Source organism: Lissotriton vulgaris, chromosome 2_1, assembly GCF_964263255.1.
Source record: "Lissotriton vulgaris chromosome 2_1, aLisVul1.2, whole genome shotgun sequence".
NCBI classification, from domain to species: Eukaryota; Metazoa; Chordata; class Amphibia; order Caudata; family Salamandridae; genus Lissotriton; species Lissotriton vulgaris.
Window position 1 is genome coordinate 214378696 of NC_141687.1, and position 15956 is coordinate 214394651.

Consider the following 15956-nt stretch of genomic DNA (forward strand, 5'->3'; position numbering starts at 1 on the left):
CAAGTTTAAATAACTACATCTTTATTTTCGTAGTAAGCACTTTACATGGGACTTTAATGCTTGCACTCCACATAATAAAGCCTGAAGACTAGAGCACAGAAAATGGCCCTGATGCATGACTTTATGGATACCAATTTAAGTAATGGAAGGCATAGGAAGGCTGTTCACATACGCCAACCAGCTCCAGAAGAAAGTGCGAAGCAACAAAAAACAATATCCTGCTTTGCTCTTCACCAGCAGATAAGTTTGCCTACATCTCCCCGTATTTCGTCTGCTGGTGCTTAGTATAAAAGTGACACCACAGCTGAAGAATTCCATGTTAATAACAACTCAAATAAGTGGAGTTCAGTTTCAGTTAATGAACCAGTTTCCGGTAGGGAAGAAATTTTGGAAGACAACCTAACCTCCACTACCACCACAAGCACCCACATAGACACGGGCAACTATTATGTAAGCTCGATTTAATCAATGAATTAAAGGCTATGCTTGTGACTTGGTTTCGATTACTGACCCAGTCCAGATGAGTCAGACTCAGTTTCAGACGCAGGCATAAGATTCTAGCTTGACACAGCCCCTTGCATCAAAACCGAAAGTACTTTTACTAACACGATGCGTCTACACCAAATAATGTACATATTGACGTGCCTCCAACTTACCCACTTCTTGCAGCAATAAGCGAAACATTAACTAAATTATGAGACACGTTGATTAAAAAATCTCTGTCATTGGTCAATCCGACAGCATTGATAAAATAATGTTCTCTGAGCATGCAGATAATATTCACTCGACTCTGTTACGTTAGGCAGGCTGCTGAGCAGCTTCATTAAATGATCAGTCTCTGGTCTGCGTCGCCCTCGCCCTCACCCTCACCCTCACACTGGTGCTTAGGCTGCGCTGTGCACCTTTATTTACTTTAACTGATGATTAGGCCTATCACCAGGCCGTGCCTCACCTGGTGCTGTGCTGCTGCCTGTTGTAAGTAACTAGGTAGTGGTAACCAACGTCGTCCAGCTCACGCTCGCCTCTCACTAGACAGAGCAGCCGGTTGAAGGACCCAGTCCACGATGGCTCAGTGAGGTGCGGCCGTGTGGGTATGCTGGGGCGTGGTGGCAAAAAGCAGTAAATGCGCGCGCATTCCAATCTAAAAAATAACTGCGCACGCTGCCTGCTGCCGCGCACAGCCTCCACCCCTGCAGAACACCGTCACCAAAGCCCTGCCCAGTTCTGTGTCCCGCCCACTGGGCCGAAAACAGAGCCACAGGCTGCATTCAACACGTCGAGAATCAGATAAATGAGATCATACTAGAAATACGAAGTGAGAAGAACTAACTTGTGACTCGTGTGGTGTGACTGAGTCATGAAGCAGTAATTAACAAACCTAACACTAACAGTAACAGCAACTTACGGTAGAGAAGCACTGCAGCACTCACTTTGTTGCACATAATTATCATAAAATCAATTACCTGCACTAAACGCGTGTAGACCCGGCCCTCAAGCACTGCTCAACACTGACACTCCAGAACAACCCCTGCTTAAGCGCGTGCTGCACCAGGAAGTCAGGCAGGCCGGGCGGGACAACCGGAAACAGGAAGTAGGAGGGCGGGAGCCTACCCCGCCTCCCACGGAAGAGCCGCGATTGTTTGGAGCACCGGAGCAGGCAGGAGCCTACCCTGCGCCCCGGTGCCGAAGAAGGGAGGAAGAGTCCTGCTGCCGGTGAGAGCCGCTGCACCAAGGAAGCCGGTGAGTGGGGCTTCGCCTTGTTGCTGGGCTGCGAGGGCGGGGGGCATGTGTGTGCGCGCGCGCGTGCGGCGGCGGGCTGTGTATGTGTGAGCGTGCGTGTGTGTGTGTATGTGTCTTGGAGTCTGTGTGTATGCGTGTGTGTGTGTGTGACTGTGGGGGGGGAGGGGGTTGCCTGTCTGGGTGCCTGCGTGTCTGTGTAAGTGTAAATGCGTGTGCACGTTTGTGTGCATGCATGCGCGTTAGGCTGACTTGCTGGGAGTATGGAAAGGAAGTGCACGGCGCGGCGCAGGACGGAACGTGCGCGTTCGCGCAGCCAAATCTGCTTGTGACAGTTTCTTGTCCTCCATTCCCCCGTGTCCGATAGCTATAAGTCTCCGACCCTGGACGCATCCTTCGGATGCGAATTCCAGGGCGAGTACTCAAATAACGTACGCCAGTACGGGAAGTGAAGATACTCGCTACCCGCAAAAGATTTGGAATTTTGAAAATAAGGAGCCTTTTGGATGAGAATTTGCGTACAACATGATTTAGAGTTTGTGGTATTGGACGTATGATGATGCCATGCCATACATAATACGAGGAATTTAGAAGCTAAAGTGGAAGGACTTTATCGGATGACACAGAGTCAATGCCCTGAGAGAGTCAATGTGTTTGTAATCATCATGATGAAACGCGTGTTGGCTGCATCATTGGAGTATTGATATACCAATTGGAATGAATATGAGTCTGAAGAAATAAACGCGGTTGGTACATCCCTTCCGGAATATCGGAATCTGACTTTGGAATTTGGACTGTGGTGACTGTGCCAAATAGGATTTGCACAAACTGACTGTTATTATAATTTACCTTGAATTGTTATTTGAGTGCTCGGGGGGGAATTTGTTGATAACTTGAAGTTGATGCGATCCTTCTGCAAATATAAGGCAGCACCTCTAGGTATCCCCACTAAGCACATGGAAATTTGACTCTACCTTCTTTGAAGAGCCCTGGCTGTCCAAGAGCAGTGTATAAATTAAACCTTAGCTTTTAGTTTAAAAACCTTAGCTTTTAGTTTAAAAACTCTGAAAATAGACCGTGGCCTGATTATGATGACGCGGGATGGGGTCCGCCGACGCCTTTTGGCAGTCCAACTGACTGATCAGGAAGTGAGCGGGAACATCGCATAAGGACCACCCCCACAGCTGACAATTCTGCTACTGCGGCAGCAGAGGCGGCCATGGAGGTGGTCTCGTGCAGCTCACCGCCAGTAAAATCACGGCCTGCCTTTCCGCCGACCTGTTCCTGGGGGGGACAACGCCATGCGAGAGGCAGCAGAATAGCAGGTAATGAGCAGAAGTAACAGCTCGAGAGTGAATGTGCCCACCTACAATGTAGTGCCCTCCAGTGCCTACTGGTCAGGTGCCTGCAATGTTTCACTTGCACAACAGAATGAAAGTAAACAGTGCGCCCTACTGGTTGGAGGCAACACAGTATGGCTGGCATTCCTTTCCGGCTCATTTCCTGAGCCAAAGCATGCTGCCGCCATGACTCCGCTGCCCACACACAGCCAGCCCCACCGACGACTAGTAATATGGCGGTCGGGAGATTGGAATACGGCGGTCGGGATGACGCCGGCCTGGAGGTGCTTTTTAGACCGCCACTGCAGCAAGCTGGAGGTAAGACCAGATAAGTTATCATCAGGCCCTAAATCACTGTAAACCTGAGTAGAAAAAGGAGCTTGCAAAATTCAGTTATTTGTGTGGCTGGGCTTTACTGCTCCATGCAGTTTACTGTAGAAGAAAAGGGATCAGAGAGGGTGGGGGCTGGACTGTCTTCCAGAATCATCTGTACAGAGGAACCTTATTAGAGGACACAGTGGGAATCTCTCCATCCCAAGGTCCGCTATGGGGAGCCTCATAGACAGGTTGCAGGGCCCCCTTTGATGTACTTTGGGAATAGAGTGAAGGCCAGGCAAGGATAATTATGAAGCTGTGTGCAATAATAGGCCATCTGCATGAGCCTCTCTGAGGAGCCATGCGCTGTTCCCAGGGGGCACTGATGGGAATAATTGAAGAAATTGGGGTCACAAAGCAGCACAACTGCTGTTTCAGTGCTGCTTCACTCTTTTTACCATCCGTCAAGGTGAATCATTTCTAAAGCAGCATTTAGCAACACACCTTATTCCAATCTGATACATGTATGTAGTGCCCTTTCTGCTGGGGGTAGAGAAGGAGAGAGGATGTAGCCTTAAGGCTAGAGCTGTCGACCTCGAAACTGGGGAACCGGGTACGAGCAACAACGCTCAACAGCCTGTGATTCTGGGCAAATCCCTCAATCTCCCCGTGCCTAACAAAATTAATGTGTCCTTGTGTAAAGAAACGGGTGCTCATGTGAAGCGCTCTGGTACCTGATATCTTTGGGTCTAGTTTGCGCTATATAAAACTCTAAAAACAAAAACAAAAAAAATGTAAATGGGTGGTCGAATTTATGGAACAGGGTCCCTTGAAAAACCAAATTGTGAGTCTTCGAAAGCATGCTTACTACTTAAGTTACACTAGAGGTTAGAGGTTGAAAAATGCTCTGTCCATTTCCTCAGAACTGTCATGTTTTTAAGGTTTCTAACATTGAGAGGTGATGAAAGGTTAATATAAGGTTTAAGAATACATTCAAAATGATGAGATGGATTAAGGTCTTCTCTGCAGAATCTGCTTTATTGTTCAAATTAGTGTCAGCGAGGAGATATAGACGTAATTCAGGCAAATGAAAGGGATAATCTGTCCAGCATATAGGTGCACCCCATAGTAATAGCTGCCCACTATCACCAAAAAGATACATTTGAAACTAACCAGGAAAAGAGGCACCTCAAGTAACAGTTAGAATGCAGTTTCTTTGAATTACAAAATATACATTCATTATCAATGTACAGGATTAAGTAACATTAATTACGAAAAACGTTTTCATTTGTTCAAATCATCATCAGCCATCCCTTGGAATAATTGCAAAACAAGTATTGCCTGGCATTTTCTGTAATAGGATTTGGCTGCCTCAATTGTTTGAGAGATGAATATAGGCGTTTAAATTGCATGCGTGTACAACGCATGCGATTACAACGCGGTTGTTACAACGACCACGTTGTTACATCGCAGTACCATTACAACGCAAGTCGTCAGAACGACTTGCTGTAGGGGCCGGGCTGAACTTAAGAATAGTATAAATTACTATTCCAACTCCAGTGTGTGCAACAGTAGGGCAGGTGTTGTAATAGTAAATTATACTATTCCTTAGTTTAGAGCGCTCCTACAGCAAGTCGTTGTAACGACTTGCGTTGTAATGGTACTGCGATGTAACAACGCTTTCGTCGTAACGACCACGTTGTAATCGCATGCGATGTGGTGGCTGTTTCCCTTGAGAGATACTATTAGTTTGATTTTCCTTTGTGTTTATACTATAATGAGTTACTCTTTAATGAATTTACACATTAACATGAATCTAATAACAGTTGTATGTATTGGATGAGGAATCAGGTGCCTACATTGATGGTGCTTCCACCCATAAAACATGATGGCATTTAATGATCATGAATATTCTCAATGCCTTCAGGGGAGCAAGACAAATGGCCCCCTGTAGGCCCAAACTTTCCAGGGAGTCTTGAATCTGACATTTTAATGGCTGTGGCCAACGCCTGGAAACCGATCAATGACCAGGTAAATAGGCTGTCATCTAAACAATTAGGAGCCCTGGGGAAAGGGCTTCTTCCTATTTTATCTAGGATCCCAGTGGGCCCAGCTAATCAACACACTAAGAAGGGAACCAGAAAGCGTGCCGCCGGGCACCTTGAAGGCTTTGAGAAGTTACATGAGACCTTCGCCAAGAGAGCACGCATGCTCAAGAATACACACTGTCGGGTGACATGGTTACCCCAGACTTTGACACCGCTGACGACCAATCCTCAAATTCGGAGTTTAGATGAAGCAGACCCAAGTGCCTAGCCCTGTACCAACAGGGTCAAAGGGAGAGGGATTGCAGGGTTGATGAACAAACAACAAGGGTTTAGAAGACGCTACAGAGTTCATCATTCTGGCATAGGCTGAAAGTACCATCAAAGGTTACCAAATGGCATGGAGAACATGGTCTAGCTGGTGTGTGGAGAAACACCTGGATGCCTTGGAGTCCAGAATTATCCATATTATGAATTTCTATCGGATACAGCCAATGCTGGATTGGCTAATAGAACTATTAATAACTTTAGATTGCCTATATCAGCAGGAAATATACAGATCAATGGCACTGCAGTTGGAGAACCTCCCTGGGTGTGTGTACTAATGAAGGACATTAGATTGCCTAAACTTCCATTACCTAGATACTCCCCTTTATTGGACGTAAACGTAGTTTTGAACAGGCTTCTGGCAAGACAACAAATTCCTCTCCAGGAAGGAATTATCAGCAAAATTGACAATGCTGTTGTGTAGTTCATGTAAGAAGGTTTCCGATGTAAGAGCTCAGGAAATTTCCAGTAGGATGTTCACCCCGGATGGGGTAACCTTTGCTTTAGCCAGGAGAACCAAAATAAACACCAGGTTAGTATCTTAATCTGGGTTTCTGGATAAGCCTAAACTATATGCGGTCAAATGCCTAAAGGCTTATGAGAACATGATGAAAGAGGTAAGACCACCAGGAGAGAAACAACTGCTTATTGCATAAAGAAACCATTTAATGCACTGAATTTCCCACCACTCACAAGATGGATTATTCAGGAGGAAGGAATAGACACAACACAGTTTGGACCTCATACAACCAAATGGGCCATAGCCTCTAAAGCGAAATCAGTTGGAGAAAGACTGGAGGATATCATAAATGCTGCTGATTGGTCATTTGATTCAACCTTTATGAAATTCTACTTTAAGCCTATTTCGGAAGCAGCATCTTTGCTGCTAAATAAGCTTTAAACATACATAACCCTTGCGTCTGGTACTGACAGAATATTAATTAATATTATATTTAATATTACTCTTTGTTTGTTAAATCACAAGCTGATTAATTCCAATTTTGAAATTTCTGTGAAAGGAAATTGTGCATTTGTAGTTTACTCTTTATGGTAAAATGTATAGACTCATGAATGTGTCAAGCACAAGTAGTATTAAGTAATAAGGAATAAGGGAACATTTTTATGCTATTTTTTTATAGGCACAAACCAGAAAATTGATGTTTAAGAGACACATTGGCAGAGATCCTTGCATGAAGACAGAGGAAAGGGGGTCAGCACTGGTTATAGCTTGGTGGATTACTTGATTGGTGCACACTTTGTTATTTCATTTCCAACATTTTATGGGAAATGTAGTGTTCAAGAAATTTTTTTTATTAAAGGAAGGAACTGTGAAACGATTGCTATTTGTAGTAATCTACTTCTTAGCTCTTTCCTCTGCACGGCTTGGTTAGAATGTATGATGACATCACAGAATGCCTGGGTACCAGTGTGTGTCTGGAATGTCAGTTGGTGAAACCAGGCTGAGCAGCAGGAGCCTGCTCATGGTGGGGTTGCACTTGTATCATCTATCTTCTCCTACTCATCTACCCTACAACCAAGCTACAATAAAGGATTACTCAACTATACAGCTGGACTGTGCATCTTCCTTTACAACATTTTGGCGACGATCTTATGAACCAACGCGTAGAGTAAGGAGTAAGGACATCCAAGGAACTAAAAGACAAGGTACCTAGGACTTTAAGGAAACCTGAGAACTAAAAGTTATGCCCTGGTCAACCCCACCAGTGCCCACTACCATCTGGACAGCCTGCAACCTGGGCGTTAGTTATTCCACCACTGAAGATCCTGCTGTCACCTGGAACACTTCTGCTACAGTCTCTCCAGCAACAAGCTTCCCAGTGGCACAACAGGTTTGCGCACCCTGCTGTGTTTCATGGCCCAGAAGGGGCCCTATGTGGGAAACGTCACAGTCTGACAGAAAGTTTTGTCTGCATCTTCAGTGAACTAATGAACTACCTGCAGCTGGAATAAGTTTCCATCTGAGCCTCGCAGTGTACTTACACAGTGTTTTTTTTTTTAAGTCTGATGCTATATTTCAACTGCTTCATTAGCAGTGATTGGCAGTATATTTTGTGGCAAGCTACATCTACTGATGACACACACCATATTTGTGTTTTAATGTTATTTCCCGTACGGAGACAGCGAACGCGCCAAGAGGTCCTTGTGAACTTTACTGGAAGAACTGGCTGAGCGGTTGGTGACATGAAGAGCGGCACCTTTGGTGACACTTGGTACATTTGCGGGGCAGAGACTGCGTGCTTTTAAGGTGGTGGGTGTGTTCCATTTTGTTGCTTTAACTTCCTAAGGTGGACTCCCCACCATGGCATATTGAAGCGCATTGTTTGGATTCAAAACCCTGGCCCGCGCCCCTTACCATTTTGCTAGTGTCGCGTCGCGGCAGGGCGAATTATGCATAACCTCCTTCTCCCCTAGTTCTTCGCAGCTGACCAGTGAGGCCTGCATGCAACAGAGCGCTGTGAGCCACACGGTGCCGCGTCAAAAAGGGTGCCGCCATTTTGTGCTTGTCTACAGCACATCTATTCTGAATTTTTTGTTGGAGCTCCCGTTTACCAACCATGCTTCACCGTTAAAGTATCAGCAGTATTCCTCACTGCCAACCATGTTCCAGTCTGCTAACCAAGCTTCAATGTTAAAGTATCAGCGATATTCCTCACTGCCAACCATGTTCCGGTCTGCCAACCACATTTTTATGGGAGTTCTTAATGACTCCTACCGGCTCCAAGGCTTCTTCATAAACTCCTGGGATTATCACCTGCACGACGGAGATGTGTACACCCTGCTGAGCATGCCGTCAAGCTGGCCAGTGACAGGAGCAAGAGCGTTGCCACACCGGTATCACGATTGTCGTAGTGAGATAAACGTATGGACTGGGACAATTCTCCTAGAGCTGCATCAAATGCATGTCCTGAATTGGTTTGTACTGTTCTTTTGTGGGAAGAGTGCCTCCATCCTGTTTCATTTTCTAGAAATACCCTGCCTAGGGGAAGTAGTCATTTCATTTCAATGCATGAAGTGGTGTTTTTGCGTTTTGAAGTTTCACTTGGTGGTGGAAGTCTTCCTTGGTGAGGTAGTGTGCGTAGTCAGCACCACTATTCAGTTTTCTCATAGCGTTTACCCTACTTAGGGGATGTTGGGTACCATTTAAGGTTTACCCTACTTAGGGGAGGTTGGGTTGTTGTGGGTAGTCAAGGCCCATATTAGTGCCAAAGGTGAGTACCCTGCAGTGTACCCATTTAGGTTTATCTTACTTAGGGGAGGTTGTGTTGTTTGTGGGTAGTCAAAGCCCATTTCAGTTCCCAGGGTGAGTATCCTGCGGTGTACCCTCTAGGTTTATCCTACGTAGGGGAGATTGTGTTGTTTGTGGGGAGTCAAGGGACATTTCAGTTCCCAGAGTGAGTATCCTGAGGTGTACGCTTCTAGGTTTACCCTACTTTCGGGAGGTTGTGTCATTTTCCAGGGTGAGTACCCTGTAGTGTTCCCTATTTTGGGGTAGTGTTCCCTATTTTTGGGGAGGTAGTTTTGTCAGTTCCAAGGGTTACTACCCACGGGTTGGCAATGTGCGTGGTCAGTGACACTTTATCGCTTTCTTCTAAGTACCCTCTGCTTTATCTTTTCATGTTGACACTATGTTTCGGTCGAAGTCCACCTGCATGGAACTTGTGACAAAGGGTTTCATGTTCGTAGGAATTTGAATGAGAAGCCTCTCTTTATCATTTAAACCTTCTACGTTACCCTTAACAGACCTTTATCCTAAATTTTGGTGACAGTATGCCTTCTGGGGAACCTTTGTTCTTTTCCAGAGGGTTTAGTCACTAGTGTACTCCTCTTGGGGAGGTTGTGTTTCAGTTTTAGGTGCTTCCCCATTTTGGGCTGACACTCTGGTGTTTCGGGGAAGTGGTGGGCCTGCATCTACCCTACTCTCAGTTGCATTTCTCCTATTTTCCCCTAAGGAAGGGGGATGGGGCATGGAATAATGATATTTGCCTTTTTTTGTTTATGAATCTTATTCCTCATGTAAAGTATTTATTCATCTATGTACATTTGGAAATACTTCTTGTATTTTTGATGTAATTCTATTTCATGATTGTGACGGGGTGGAACAGGACGGATTCGAGACTGACCGGAATACGGCCCCTAAAGATGCGACCAGTACCATCTCCCCTCTTGTCACACAGCAAACCGTGAGCTGGAGGCGTTCCGACTCCGCAGTGTTTTTGCCCGGCCACGAAGGGGAACACTGTTTTTTTAACTGGGCTGAGTTTGAGCAAAGCCCTGTCCCCGTTCATGACGCGGGGGAGGATGAAGTGGTAAATACCGGAAGAGAAGACACAATGGTGTGTTGTACACCCGGAGGAAACACAGGAGTGAGCGGAGGACAGCGTGGAGAGAAGGAGTGGAGAAGTACCGGCAGCAGAGAAGCCAGGAGGCCAACGTCAAGGCGCTTCGCCCAGCCACGCTTCAGGGGAAGCGTGGCTTTCCCAGGTACGTTCACGTATCAAAGACTGGGCGGGTAGAGGTTTTTAAACAACCCTGAAACGCCACTCAACCGACCCTGTCACACCCTTCCCCTCGCACATTTGGCACTACGTTACAGCATTCTTTTGACTTAATGGTTTGTGCACTTGTGTGAATTACTCACCCCCTTATCCCCGACACTGTTAAAATATCGGGCACCCGACTGAAGCAAGTCTATTTTCTTTTCATGGTTGTGACGACGTCCGGACCGGCGCATAAGTCCCCACTACCACCCTGGAGAGGAGAAGAAGCGGACTGGAACTCTGGAAGGAGCGTCTCTCTCCAACAAAGAAGGACATTGAAACCCCTCTCCCATACTACAGGAGCATTGTGCGCTGAAGGCTTTTACTAAAACCAATAAAACACTCTTTATCTTCCTTTCGTGTCTCCTCGAGTCATTCCAGCCCGTCACAATGATGTAATATATCTATTCATTTTTTTGGTTCATTTCGGAAATGCTCCTTCTCTCTCTTTGTTTGTGACTCTTTGCTGTTTGTTCCCTAACGAAGGAGGGTGTGTGGAAAACTACTTCTTAGCTCTTTCCTCTGCACAGATTGGTTAGAATGTATGATGACATCACAGAATGCCTAGATGCCAGTGTGTGTCTGGAATGTCAGTTGGTGAAACCAGGCTGAGCAGCAGGAGCCTGCTCCTGGTGGGGCTGCACTTGTATCACCTATCTTCTCCTACTCATCTACCCTACAACCAAGCTACAATAAAGGATTACTCAACTATGCAGCTGGACTGTGTATCTTCATTTACAACACCATGCAATAAAAGTGAAGAAAGTGATGCATATTCCTTGCCTCTGTATCCTTAATAGAACTGAAACTTTCCTACTCGATAGTAAGGAAATCTCATATGATGGCATGTGAGAGATTAGAGACAAAGTGCACCAATGGGTGTCTGACAAAGTAATTACTGAGCTCATGTGCAGCCTATATGGGTGTAAAAATGGCTCAATATATACTGCCATAAGTTCTTATGTACTGTGATGCTATGTGGATTTCATGAAAATTAAGTGTTTTAAAAATGGTTAGCCTGGTAAAATAATAATCTTTGTATAATCATTTACAACCTGTTCAGTTGTAATACATTGTGAAAAATAGTTCATTCTCTTCCTTCCTCGTGGATACAGCTTCCACACCAGATTACATCAAAGCAGTAAAAATATAGCGAAAATCTGTATTTTTTACTGAAAAAAGCAAATCTTGATGCTGGAGGGTTTTTAGGTTTCGACCTGGCCGGAGCACTGCAAAGCAGTGCTTCTCCCAGGCGAAAGCTTTTGTTCACAGTATGGGGGACTTGAATCCGCCCCTTCTTCCATTGGCTAGCTCCATAAATGGAGGCTAGCCATTGGAAGAGAGTGGCTGACAATCACGCTTTCCCATTGAAAATGCGATTCGGGGGCGTTTCTGTGTCTTTTTTTAAGTCCCGCCCTCTCCTCTTCCCATTGGCTGGAATTTTACCTTCCAGCCAATGGGAAGGGGAGAGGGCGAAAAACACGCCCCCGAATCTGCCGGCCGGGACACCCCCGTGACGTCATTCCCCGGGCCGCGCTGTGATTGGCTGCCGGCCCGGGACCTGACTTGTTTTCTCTCTCTGCACTTTTTCGGGGGGAAGTTTAATATAGCACGAATTAGACCCAAGGTATCAGACCTACCTCTTCCACATAAAACTAAAGGTTCCAGCAAGAGAAGGTATGGAAGGCTGGGAATGAGTAGAAGCACTTAAGAAGCTGCACTGAGCAGACCTGCATGCACAATGGCTTCAATAGTTGCATGATTACTACGCTTCATACCCTTGACATGGCGCCATACACTCCAATAATTCACCTGCCCTTGCCTCTCTTGGTAAGACTGTTAGTAGGGGAAGCTGTGCGCCGAAGGGAGCACAGGGCCGCCAGCTGATTGAGCTAATTCGTGTTGTAAGAAGCGACAGCAAATTGCGAGGTTCAAAGCGATGCCTGAGTAAACGACTGAGAGGCCTGTGGGACCATCGGCCACTTCCAGTTGCATTGATCAGCGCTGCAAGTGGCCCAGGCCACGTCCTCTCTGGGTCCCTGCCTCTTGGCAAGCCGCTTCCGTCTGTGCCAGGGTTTTGCAATTGTTACCCTTCCCAGACGAGTCATCATTACGGATTCACTAGTCAGTGAACTGAAAACAATGTAAGTGACAGAGAAACTCGCTCCATGCGGGTATCGGCCACCCACGCCCCGGGGAGTAGTGATGGGCGGGACGACTGGGTCATGGATGGGTGAGATCAAATGTACATGAAAATGAATAGGGAAATAAACGTGCATATTTACAAATGGGAAGTTCTATAAAGCGTAGGAGAGCACACGCTGATTATAGGGTTAATGAGGTTTTCTAATGTGTACACAGAACCAGACCCTGGCCTACACTGCATTTCTACTGTCTGCTCCACCACCGCCTCTCCTCTTCCCTGGTGCTTTACTTCTAGTTACACACTGGTGACAGCACGACATTGTCCTCTGTCAAAGTTGCAGGAAATGCTGCCCTGTTTAGTGTTGCTTTAGGGTTACTTCTCTAAAGAGGCTGAATCTGCTTTTAGGGGAGCCCTTGTGTAGGGAAAACTCCGACTGGCTACCCACCTCATCTCACGCTCTTTGCGGGATCATAGGGTGAGAGAAAGGCCACACTCCTTTCTGTTGCGTCTTTCACTGAGATCACTATGCCAAACACGGCCAGGGAATGTCGGCACCTCTGCATTTGGGCGGTCTCCCCACCAGCGTTTCTGGCGAGGTCACCTCAACACCGTGGCGACTGGCAGAGTCCGAGTGTCCTGCTGTGCTCGCCGGGGCAGATGTGTGCCCCGTAGTCCTGCTGGTAAACCTGCATCTTTTTGCCATATTTACTGTTACCGCTACCCTGAGAGTCATGCTTTTAGTCTTTCACTCCGTACGATGAATATGTTTATGAATAAACATTGATGAAAAGCTACTGTTGGCACTTGGCAGGTAATGGCACCTGGACTCACCTAGTCTGCTAATTTACCTGCCTGCTGGAGCCACATTGACTCATCGTCGTGTCTAACTTAGTCTTTCTTTCTACTTATTTTATTAGCATATTAACTATACACACTCCCCCACCCCCTAGCAAATACACTATCGGTGGAAACTTAAAGTATGCTGATCGACTGCCTCAAGTACAAAACTTAAAAACCCTCAAAAGTTTTGTCCACTTTCGTACATCTCTGTTGACTCCTCATTTGCAAAGAGACAACAAATGCCCTTTCTATTAGACATATCACAAAGCATTCCTTGCACTGCTGGCAGGACTGATTGACTCCTGTTACACATCACCACAGTGCAAACACTCCACCCTCAATTTGCCCATGCTAATTCTGTTAATATTTTATTGTGTCCTTTGTTCTCAGCTCCCACCTTGACACCCCCACAGGCGACATTCACCTGAGGCACGATCACGCTGGGTCTCACACTGATCCCCATGGCAAAGGTTGCCAGGTGCCCAACTCAAGATACATGGCAGCATCATGGAAATCCTATGATGTGGCTGACCCTTGTCGAGCTATGATTTAGCCTACTGCCTTTTTGGTTATTGCTTATGTTCCAGAAAAAAAAATTGTAGCACAAAGTTAATTTCTGGGCCAAAAAGCTTTTTTAAGTACCGAAAAAATCTCAAAAGTTCCCCAGGCCAAAGTGCCGTCACAAATAAACCTATGCTTTTCCTATGGTAATCAATACCGTTGCGCTCGAAAAGCCCATCAAGTAACATTATTGGAATTATCAAATGACATACTAAAGAAAGAAACTGTCTGTTTACAACTGTACCAATAACGTAGAAGAGTTTTTATGCAACATAACTAAGGTCAAGCCTTCTGAATCTACCAGCTACAATACACAAAGCACAGTGTACTTAATTTTGTATCAATGTGAGAAACCATCTTTCAGGAAAATTACTCAAGAAATAAAAAAAGAATAGTTCAATATAAATCGTGAATAAGGTGCAAAACTAAAAAATGAAGGACCCTGAATATTTCTTATTTTTCTTATAAAGCACCTGTTACTATTAAGGGTATAAATAAGAAATCTCTTTTTTTTTTAGGTTTCGACCTGGCCGGAGCACTGCGAAGCAGTGCTCCGCCCAGGCGAAAGCTTTTGTTTACAGTATGGGGGACTTGAATCCGCCCCTTCTTCCATTGGCTAGCTCCATAAATGGAGGCTAGCCATTGGAAGAGAGTGGCTGTCAATCACGCTTTCCCCGTGAAAACGCGATTCGGGGGCGTTTCCGTGGCTTTTTTTAAGTCCCGCCCTCTCCTCTTCCCATTGGCTGGAATTTTACCTTCCAGCCAATGGGAAGGGGAGAGGGCGAAAAACACGCCCCCGAATCTGCCGGCCGGGACACCCCCGTGAGGTCATTCCCCGGGCCGCGCTGTGATTGGTTGCCGGCCCGGGACCTGACTTGTTTTCTCTCTCTGCACTTTTTCGGGGGGAAGTTTTATATAGCGCAAATTAGACCCAAGGTATCAGAGCGCTTTACATGACCACCAGTTACGTTACAAACGGACACATTCATTTTTGTTAGGCAAGGGGAGTTTAAGTGATTTGCCCAGAATCACAGAATGTTCAGTGTCCGTGCTGAGACACGAACCTGGTTCGCCGGCTCCGAGGTCGACCGCCCAAGCCATTAGGCCACACCACTTACTGTGTCCTATGCTGAATATAAAAAAAACTACAGTTTAAAAGTATCTTCCCTCTGTTTCAAGCCATCAAATGATTCCCCACTCTGAAAAAGATTTCTTTCGTTTTGGGTAGCACATACATATGGGCAATGCAATAGGTCTCGCATTTACGTGAGTTTGAGCTATTGGCATTGTATATGACAAGGCCATATATGTTTTGGTTTTTAAAACATAAAGGCCATTGTCATTTACAATGCTAATTGCTTAAACTCTCGCAAATTCGAAACCTATTGCATTCCAAATGCTTGTTTCTGTAGTAGGTAGAAACCCTAACCATGAAATTATCTACATAAATCAAGGCAGTAATTTTCCTGGTGATGAACGCTAGCCTCCTGCAAGAGTGATATTTTGTCAGTGAGCTTCAAGTGTTCCCATCGCCAGGGCCAAGGGAAATGATGACAAGGAGCAGCCCTAAAGAGTTCTCTTTTTAATAAAGAATCTTTTAGATACAAACCTCTTCACCCGGATTTTCCAAAAGGCTCTGGTTATATCCATTCAAGGATATCACATCATTCCCTGCTGTAGTTGGTTTATTGTCCGTTAGCGTTACATCATGTCTTGTGTTGTACCTGCTCTCAAGTGTCAGAAGGATGTTTTCCAATTTATTTAATGGTATGCTGCTTGACTTCATGATTCCTGACTTCTTAGAAATAGAGAACCCACATGTGTAGGCCTTGTGGGCCTTCCACAGTACAGAATACAGAATACTGAGACATTCTACCCACATTTAGCTCGAAATAGTCAGCTACTGTGGTGTAAATCTTATTTTTGAAGCAGATCGCTGTTGAGAAGTCAGGGCGCCTGCAGGTATCCTCTACTCTGTTATCACTAATCAGTGACCCAGGGGTAGACTACTGGACATCAGTCAATAGTCTCTAAAAAAAGGAGAGTCGTGGACTGTGAAATAGAAGGAAAAAGCTTACTCTTGGTT

The 15956-nt window shown here is 45.6% G+C and overlaps 1 protein-coding gene across 5 annotated transcripts in view; it reads right to left on the minus strand.

Annotated features, from left to right (window-relative positions):
• STYXL1 (serine/threonine/tyrosine interacting like 1) overlaps positions 1-15956 on the minus strand; it is a 257256-nt gene that overhangs the window by 204264 nt on the left and 37036 nt on the right. The window contains exon 1 of one of the 5 annotated variants that reach the window (XM_086954774.1): positions 10425-10507. The exons of 3 other annotated variants lie outside the window; for them this stretch is intronic. The gene's annotated coding sequence lies outside the window, so the exon portion shown is untranslated. Of the gene's footprint in view, positions 1-10424; positions 10508-15956 lie in introns of those variants that run through there. One more of the 5 variants, XM_086954772.1, reaches the window with a different exon arrangement.